This window comes from Rhinichthys klamathensis, unplaced genomic scaffold, assembly GCF_029890125.1.
Source record: "Rhinichthys klamathensis goyatoka isolate OS25496 unplaced genomic scaffold, OSU_Roscu_1.1 h1tg000176l_1, whole genome shotgun sequence".
Lineage (NCBI taxonomy): Eukaryota > Metazoa > Chordata > Actinopteri > Cypriniformes > Leuciscidae > Rhinichthys > Rhinichthys klamathensis.
Window position 1 is genome coordinate 10,440,817 of NW_026606705.1, and position 8,803 is coordinate 10,449,619.

Below are 8,803 nucleotides of genomic sequence, written 5' to 3' on the forward strand. Positions count from 1 at the left end.
GCTGTTAGTGCTGCGGCAGGTTGGGCTTCCCCGGAAAAATTCTTTAGGTTTTGTTGATATAAATTCGATCCCAAGCCTGGGTTGATTCATTCATGTGCTCACAAAACTTGTGCTAAACTTGCAATTTCACAAATTTGTTAGCCAGGCATTTTGTAGGTATGCAGTTCATCTTAGCATCAGCTCATGATGCAGCGTTGAGTTAGGCTACCTATGGAAGGGAACATCTCAGTTATGCATATAACACTGGTTCCCTGAGTATGGACAACGCATTCTCATCCTTTGGCTTCATATAGGTGAGGCCATATGACATTTCGTTGAAATCTTACGCACATGGCATCCTTTAGCGTCAATATAACACACACTGTTATGGGTAGGTTTAGGTCTGGGGTAGGGTTACGGTTATGACGCCTTGGGATCTGCGTCTCATATTGACGCTAAACGATGCCATGTGCGTCGGATTTAGACGAGCGTCACCTGTATGACGCCTTGGGTTCTGCGTCTCATATTGATGCTAAAGGATGCCATGTGCGTCGGATTTAGACGAGCGTCACCTGTATGACGCCTTGGGATCTGCGTCTCATATTGACGCTAAACGATGCCATGTGCGTAAGATTTCGACAAAATGTACAAAGCGTCACATGTATGACGCCAAAGGATGAGAACGGGCTGGTATGGAACACGATTCTGCGTCTCGTCATACTCGTTCAGTGGAGAACTGGGGATGTGATGATGTAGCTGCCCTTTAATGGTGTTGGTGACAGAACATGTAAGGTCATCTGACCTCATCAACTGCTAATAGAATTGGTTTAACTGCCTTCCTGTTCCAATAAAGAATGAAGATTGTCCATTATTTTCCTTTTGCTGAAGTTGGCAACCATAGATGTCATAGTTACTTTGTCAATTAGTAAGTCATGAAATGACCAAAGAGTACCTATAAATGACTAACTGGTACATTGTGTATAGGACGCCAAAACGGTCTGACGGGGCACTGGGTTTGCCAGTAGCTGAAAAACTGTTGAAGCATTGCAAACCTGTTGGGACCTGCAATTATTTGTGAGAAAGTGATTTCTTTGCCATAATTTAGTTCATATTAACTGCAGGTTTATGATTTTGTAAGACAGAAAAGGCACATGTGAACTGCCAACAGATATGTGTTGAATGTTCAACATGTAAACTTGTTAAAAAAAACTATACTGTATGTGTCACACGGGGTCTGGAGAAGAAGAAGACGGACGACAGGATTATAAAATATCAAAAAGGTTTATTAAACTAGAAGGCAGCAGGCATAGCAGCGTGCACTAACACAAATTATAACAACAAGTGAAGAGTGAACAAGTACGAATTTAAATACACAGTGGTGACGAACTAAATGATGAGCAGCTGAGAAGAGTGCTTAGTGTCCATGGAAACAGATGAGTGGCGGGAAACAAAGAACATGTGACTGATGAAAACAAACTAAATGTCCATGAAAACTAAAACAAACTGAACATAACTGTAACAGCCTGTAAATGTGATGGTTTTTGATTGATCTACAATTGGGTTAAAGGAACACTCAGTGCAAGTTAAAGGTTAATAAAACTGTCTAATGACTTGTAGGTGAATATAAAAGACACTTTCAGAGATCCCGCTTTGGGCATATTTCAACTGCATATTCAACTACTTCCTCTCTAAGACACATCTAGACATGTGAGTGTTTCAAAAGTGTAAATTAATAATATTTTAATGTTTGCATTTGATTAAAATGTATTTGCCTTGGATCATCTCTGACATGATAGAAGTGGATGGATACACATTTGTATATTTAAAAGAAACTGTAACATCAGGACAGAACGTATGACGCAATGGTTCTCAAATGTATTTTGTTGTCTATTTTTGTAACCCTCTGGGGTCCTTCATTTCAGAGTCACACTCAGGACCTTCGGGTCCAAATGGGCCGGAAGGGTGGGATTAATATTTATTTTAAAAAAATCATCTTTTTTTTTTTTACTTGTTTTTTATAATATTTTTTCTTTTCTTTTTTTGGTGTTTTGAGATAATTTCAAAAATAAAAATGATTTATAATTAATATTAATGCAATAATTATGACCCATTTTTTCCCCATTGAATATAATAGAATTTTTTTAATTTTTTTTAAAGCTGTATTTCATTTTAGAGTCAAGCCTAGGCCTCATGAAAGCAATGTCTGAAATGAGATGGATGCCATCTGGTGGACAAACAGAGCATTTAAAAAATTCAAAACCCATATGTAATCTGAATTTATTAGTGTGTATGTGTATAAAAGTGTGTGTGTGTATAAAAGTGTGTGTGTGTGTGTGTCTGTTTTGCACTCTAGATGTTTTATAGATTCACCCCTTCACTGTTGTGTGCTTTTTTTCTGGATCGTGGCTCTGTATTTTCACATTTTTGCCAATTTCCCATTCATTTCCTATGCGGGTCCATTTGGACCCGAAGGTCCTGAGTGTGACTATTTTTTTTACAACCACTTAGACTATTCAAATCCTATGATTTAAAAAAAAAAATATTTAAATGCTTCGGGTCCATTTGGGCCGAAGGACCCTTAAGAAAGGTAAAATAGTTTAGTCTGTCAACATTTTATTATTAGAATTTTATTTTATTTGTTTCAATAATGTTATTTTGTATTTTATTAGTATTTTTATACTTATTTTTTTTTTTAAATCTCCATTTTAAATTTTTCCACATCCGAACACAACTTTGACTTTTGTTTACCTCTTCACTAGCCCATTGTTTACTATGATAGTGGAGGGCAGCCCGGAGGGGTTCTTTGAGTCCAGACCAATGGAGTATTCAGACAGTAATAAGAAAACATCTCAGGCCAAATGCTGCTCCCCAAGTCTAAAGGCAAGAGACATTGTCTTTGACCATATGCATGTTTAACCGAGCAACAATTGTAGAACCACTATTAGCTGATTATTTGTTGTATAATGGTGTATAATAGCTTCTGCCACAAAAAAGGTTAAATCTTCTAACTTAATCTCTTTTCTACCCTTGTGACTGGAAAGATCTTTATTGGTGTACTTGCCTTCTGTTATTTCTCCAAATCCCTGACGGGGGCTTACACCAAAAGCACCATCACTCAGATTGAGAGGCGGTTTGAGATCCCAAGTTCTACTGTTGGTATCATCGATGGCAGTTTTGAAATGGGTGAGTTGAGATGCGTCAAGCTGCACTGAGAAATGAGGGCCGAGGTTCACCCATTAGATGAGTGCTTATAGCAGTGACTCACACCACTGAGGCTGTAATGTGACTGAATCTGGGACAGTTGATTGATGGTATGCTATGAAACAACAAAGAACTTTTTTAAATAACGTCACATTTGCTTCCAGGTAATCTGTTGGTCATCACTGTGGTAAGCTACTTTGGCGCCAAGTTTCACAGGCCCAAGATCATTGGAGCAGGGGTCCTGCTGATGGGTATAGGGACACTGATAATGGCTTTACCTCACTTCATGATGGACCGGTGAGTAACGTTCATGGGTCAATGACAAATGAGGGTGTCTGCGATAAAGAACAGAAACAAATCTTTTATAAATCCTTAGAATTTTACTCTTTGTATTCACGTTTAGTTTCGTATGATTTTAAAACACTTTTATAACATTTTCATGAAAAGTTCAAATTGAATGACTCAAAAACATAGTATTTAGTCCAAGCATTAAGTAAAATTTTCCTTTTCTGATATTTTAATAGATTTTTTGATTATAAAAGATGTCTTTTCAAGTCATTGTATCTATCAATTATTTTAACGTAATATTGAATAAATTAATTTATGGCCATCACATAATTAGTATATTAATTCTAAAATATTTAATAAAGATCCACCTCATAACGATCAGTATTCTTGAAGATCTGTATTTTTAATGCTTTTACTATTTATGTGTCTGTTTGTTTCTGACAGGTACAAGTACGATACAGCTGCCGCCCACACTAATGATGCTGATAATTTCACAGTGAGATCCACATGCTCATCTGACACCCAGAATACTGTTCAACAGCTTGTGTCCGGTAATGCATGGTTATATGTGGAAAAGCATGTGGGATATTTTAATTGTAAAAAGCAGTAAAATACCCAACAGAGCACTCTATATGGGTTGTATAGGATGCCAAAAAGGGGAAGAGGAAAGCTCGCCCACATGGGTGATTGTGCTGTTGGGAAACATTATTCGTGGCATCGGGGAAGCCAGCATCGGTCCTTTGGGAATGTCTTTCATAGATGATTATGCACACCCAGAAAACTCTGCTTTTTACATTGGTGAGAAAATTGTGCGTTTTTTTTTTTTTTTACATTTCAAACTGAAGTTCCCTTGTCCCTCAGTCCAGTTTTTTTTTTCCCCGTAGGTTGCCTGCACACACTTGGAGTCATCGGGCCAATTTTCGGTTACTCACTTGGATCTCTGTGTGCTAGTATTTACGTGGATATTGGCTTGGTTAATAGAGGTGAGTTAAAATTGTTATACCTAAGAACTCACTAACAAGAAAGTACCAAAAAGAAGAGCGGTATTACTTTGTTTGTTTTGACATGTACCATGGTAGTGCTTCCTCTTTGAAGTACCTTTATTTTTATTTTACCTTTATTTAACCTTGACTAACCTATTATTTAATAAGGTTATTTAACCTTGAGGTACCATAACAAATACCATGGTGTATGAATATGGTAATGGTCAGAGGGTCGGTAGGGTATCAAGCTGGAAAACAGGGGACTACCACAGAAGCATTGTCAGAGCAGAAGACCACCATGGTACCAAGGAAAAATCGTGGCAGAACAGTTGAAAACGATGGTGGAGCAGAAGACCATGAGGGTACAGGTGGAGCAAGAGGCCTTAGGGGATCCGGCAGAACAGGGGGCTTTGGGGAAGCCAGAGGAGCAAATGACCCAGGATGGGGTGGCAGACTATGAGGCCTCAGGAAAGCCGGCTGAGTGGAAGACCACAGAAGAGCCAACAGATTAGAAGATTAGAAACCCACCATAGGGAACCAGAAGTGTGGGTTGTGCCCCAGGGATCTCCGATGCTTCAGCGGATCAGGGGAAGTATGCTTAAGTGGAAGTATCAGCAAATGAAGCTGGGAGCACTGAGTTGGTCTTCAGGCTGTAGATGGACTGAGCCATTACCACCATCCATTACTGTCACCAGGAGAACAGACCCATTTGGTACCTTGGGGAAAACAGGACTCCCTGGAAAGTTAGGATAAACAGAATTAGGGGGGCCCAACACATGAAGCCATGGAGGCTGAAGGAACTAGGAGTCTGGCAGAATCAATGGACAGAGGTAAAAAGGATCAAAATGGAGGGAGGAATGACACAGAGGGAGCCAGTGAAATGAGGGACCCCTGAGGAGTTGATGGATGGAAATACCATGGAGGAGTTGGTGGAGTAGTAAAGGAGGATTAAGGTTGGTCTTTGTGGCCAAAACAAAAGGTTCAATGGAGACTCCTGATACCTAAGAGAATTATAGCCCATGAGTGGCCTCTATGGTCAGGAAAAGGGAACGGAAGAAAGGATGGTTGATCTCAGCAACAGAGATGGCAGGGATGAAGATATGGTTGCTCACTGTGGTTAAGATAAAGGAGGGAGTGTTATCAGCTTGTCCTCTGCGAGAAGTTAAGATCCCCCTGAGTTCACAATAAAGGGCTGGTCTACTTTCAGGTAGACAACACACACAGTTTCATGGGGAACCCAAGTCCATGGTCTTTTTTTTAAAGTTATGGATAGTGAACAGGTAAGTATGACAACAGAAAAAGAACAGTTGGGATTGCAGGACAGGCAAGATGGGAACCACACAGATGGAGAACAGATGAAGATAAAGTTGCTTTCGATGAAGGAAAGCTGAGATGGACAGGAGGTAAGTAACTCTACTAACTAAAAACAGAGAAGTCCATTTGTTCTTACCAGAGATCAGACACTGAGTGACTGTGGAGTATAAATGCTGTTCTTGATAGCAGGTGTGATAGAATGGAGTGGGCGAATAGTGAAATAAGATGGTGAGCCCGGTTGAGGTTTTAATATATATTCACATATATTGTTTATTTTCTTCTCATTATCAGAGAGTGTGACCATCACCCCTCAGGACTCTCGCTGGGTTGGGGCCTGGTGGTTGGGTTATGTGGTGTCTGGGCTGTTGACTCTGCTTGCTGCTTTGCCTCTCTGGTTCCTGCCAAGAGCTTTACCTGAAAACCCCCAAACCTATGAGCTAGACCACCCCACAAAACAACATAAACACACACCCAGCATTACAGAGATGGCTAAAGGTATGGCAACCTTACACAGACCACAAGGGTAGGGTTAGATGCATGCAAATTAGGTCAATTTAAATCACTGAGTCACTGAGACTAATTAGTCATATGTAGTACTTTATGATGTTTGTGTGTGTGTGTGTGTGTGTGTGTGTGTGCGTGTGTGTGTGTGTGTGCGTGTGTGTGTGTGTGTGTGTGTGTGTGTGTGTGTGTGTGTGTGTGTGTGTGTGTGTGTGTGTGTGTGTGTGTGTGTGTGTGTGTGTGTGTCACTATGGAGCTTTACAGTTTCAGTCTCTTTTAATTATACATATTGAAAAGATGATCAGGAGATCCTCCAGAAAATCTAATTTATGTAACACAGATCAACGTAATACAGGTTTGGAAGAATATGAGTTTTCAGGAAATTAATGGAGGTTATTATTATAAATTATAAAGTATTATTATGGTCTACTATGACAATGTAAAAAAAAAAAGGAAAAAAAAAAGAGATTGTTCTCAACATTTGCTTATTTGCCTGTTATCTAGATTTTGGGCCGTCTCTGAAGCGTCTGCTCACCAACAAGATATATCTCATACCTGGTTTCCAATGTAGTGGCATTCAATGCCTTTGCCATACTCATAACATATACGCCAAAGTATTTGGAACAGCAGTTTGGACAAAGTGCATCCAAGACAAACTTTCTCATAGGTGACAACTGCCATGATTACTGCAATGTCTATTTTAATGTTTTTATTTGTCTGCTGGCTGCTTAAACTGAGTGTGCTTATATATTTCTGTAGGAGTGACATCTATTCCGCCAGTGGCTCTGGGTATGTTCCTGAGTGGATGGATAATGAAGAGGTTTAAACTGGATCTGCTGGGATCTGCAAGAATGTCGTTTTTCACTGCAATTGCCGCATTGTTTCTCACCATACCTTACTTTGCTCTTAGCTGTGAAAATACAGATGTCGCTGGGGTCACAGTCCCCTATCAAGGGTACTTTCATCTCCAGTCACATTCTTATTGCATCATGGAAACTATACATAATCCATCAATTCAATCTTTCTATTTAACGAACTGCTGGCCCTATGTAGGGTCATATAAATATGTAATATAATATAATCCATTGTTTATGTGGCAGATCTGTAGAAGTTCAGAATATAAGCAGTGATGTACTCACTTCTTGCAATGCCGACTGTGGGTGTCCTGACTTCCAATGGGACCCAGTGTGTGGACAGAATGGACTGACCTACATCTCTCCTTGTCACGCAGGCTGCAGTTCCACTCGTGGCACAGGGCAGAATATGGTGAACAACTACCTTTAACTGTTGACCTCAAATTCATTATTACATGTGTTTGAGTGTCTTTATAACATGTGTTTGAGTGTCTTTTCTTTCTTTTTTTTCATTTGCATGTGTTTGTCAGACATTCCTCCACTGTGCATGTGTCCAGAGCTGGGGAATGAGTGCTGGGAACTCCTCTGCAGTGCTTGGACAGTGTTCACGAGAGAGCAGATGTACTGTAATGTTCTACATCTATTTGGCACTGCAGTCTCTCGCCTTCTTTGTGTTCTGTCTGGGAACTGTTCCCTTCTTCATCATCTCATTGAGGTTCTGTTTAATTACTTTACAACATATCTTGCAGTGATTAATCACAACTTTGTTTTATTCCACAATGGTATACACCATATTTATATGGATGAAATGTGTATTAAATGTTTAATATGTCCTTGCAGGATTGTGGATTCTGAGCTAAAGTCTCTCTCAGTGGGCGTGCTACTATTAGTTTTAAGACTTTTGGGTAGGTTCACATTTGTATTGTTTGGGTTTATTTAGAAGAAGTGCCCCAAGAATGGACATTAATTCACTGATGTTATTCACATTTAGGTCTGGCACAGCATTGTTTTTAATGTAATTTCACTCTTTTAAAGGTGGTATTCCTGCTCCCATTTACTTTGGGGCTCTTGTTGACTCTACCTGTCTGAAATGGGGTCACAAGAAATGTGGTGGAAGAGGTGCTTGCAGAATGTATGACACTGAGACTTTTAGGTGAGCAAATCTGGCAGGAGTATCATGTAGCCCCAACTGATGCATGCTAAAATGTAATGTGACCCTCATCAGGTTCCTGTTTCTGGGACTGGTCAACTGTCTGCGGGTGTTAGGATATATCCTGTTATGGGTGGCCATTACACAGATTAACAGGAAAGTACAGAATGATGAACGAATGTCCAAGGACAAAGAACTCCGGGAGCCTGTGCTGTATGATCCAGAAAAGCAGAAGACTCTAAAATAATGTTCTGCATTGTTTTATTTTGTATTTGTTTATGTGTGCTTTTTTTTATGTGCTTTGTTTTATTTTATTTTGTTCCTTGGTCATTTAAAAAAAAAAAAAGGTGACATTTTATTTCTGTGGCCAGGAGACTGAGAATCTTTTGTCCCATTGTTTATTTTTTATATTTAATTAATTTATATTAAAAATGTATTATTATAACATATTGTATTGTCATCAATGTTAAGAAAGTGTTTTGCAAATAGAAATAGACAAAAAAGTTAGATATAACCCCACAATATAAATGTTA

At 39.3% G+C, this 8,803-nt stretch overlaps 1 pseudogene; it reads left to right on the forward strand.

Annotated features, from left to right (window-relative positions):
- The first annotated feature begins 2,750 nt into the window (after nucleotides 1-2,750).
- Nucleotides 2,751-8,583, forward strand: LOC130092525 (solute carrier organic anion transporter family member 1C1-like; annotated as a pseudogene).
- Nucleotides 8,584-8,803: the final 220 nt, after the last annotated feature.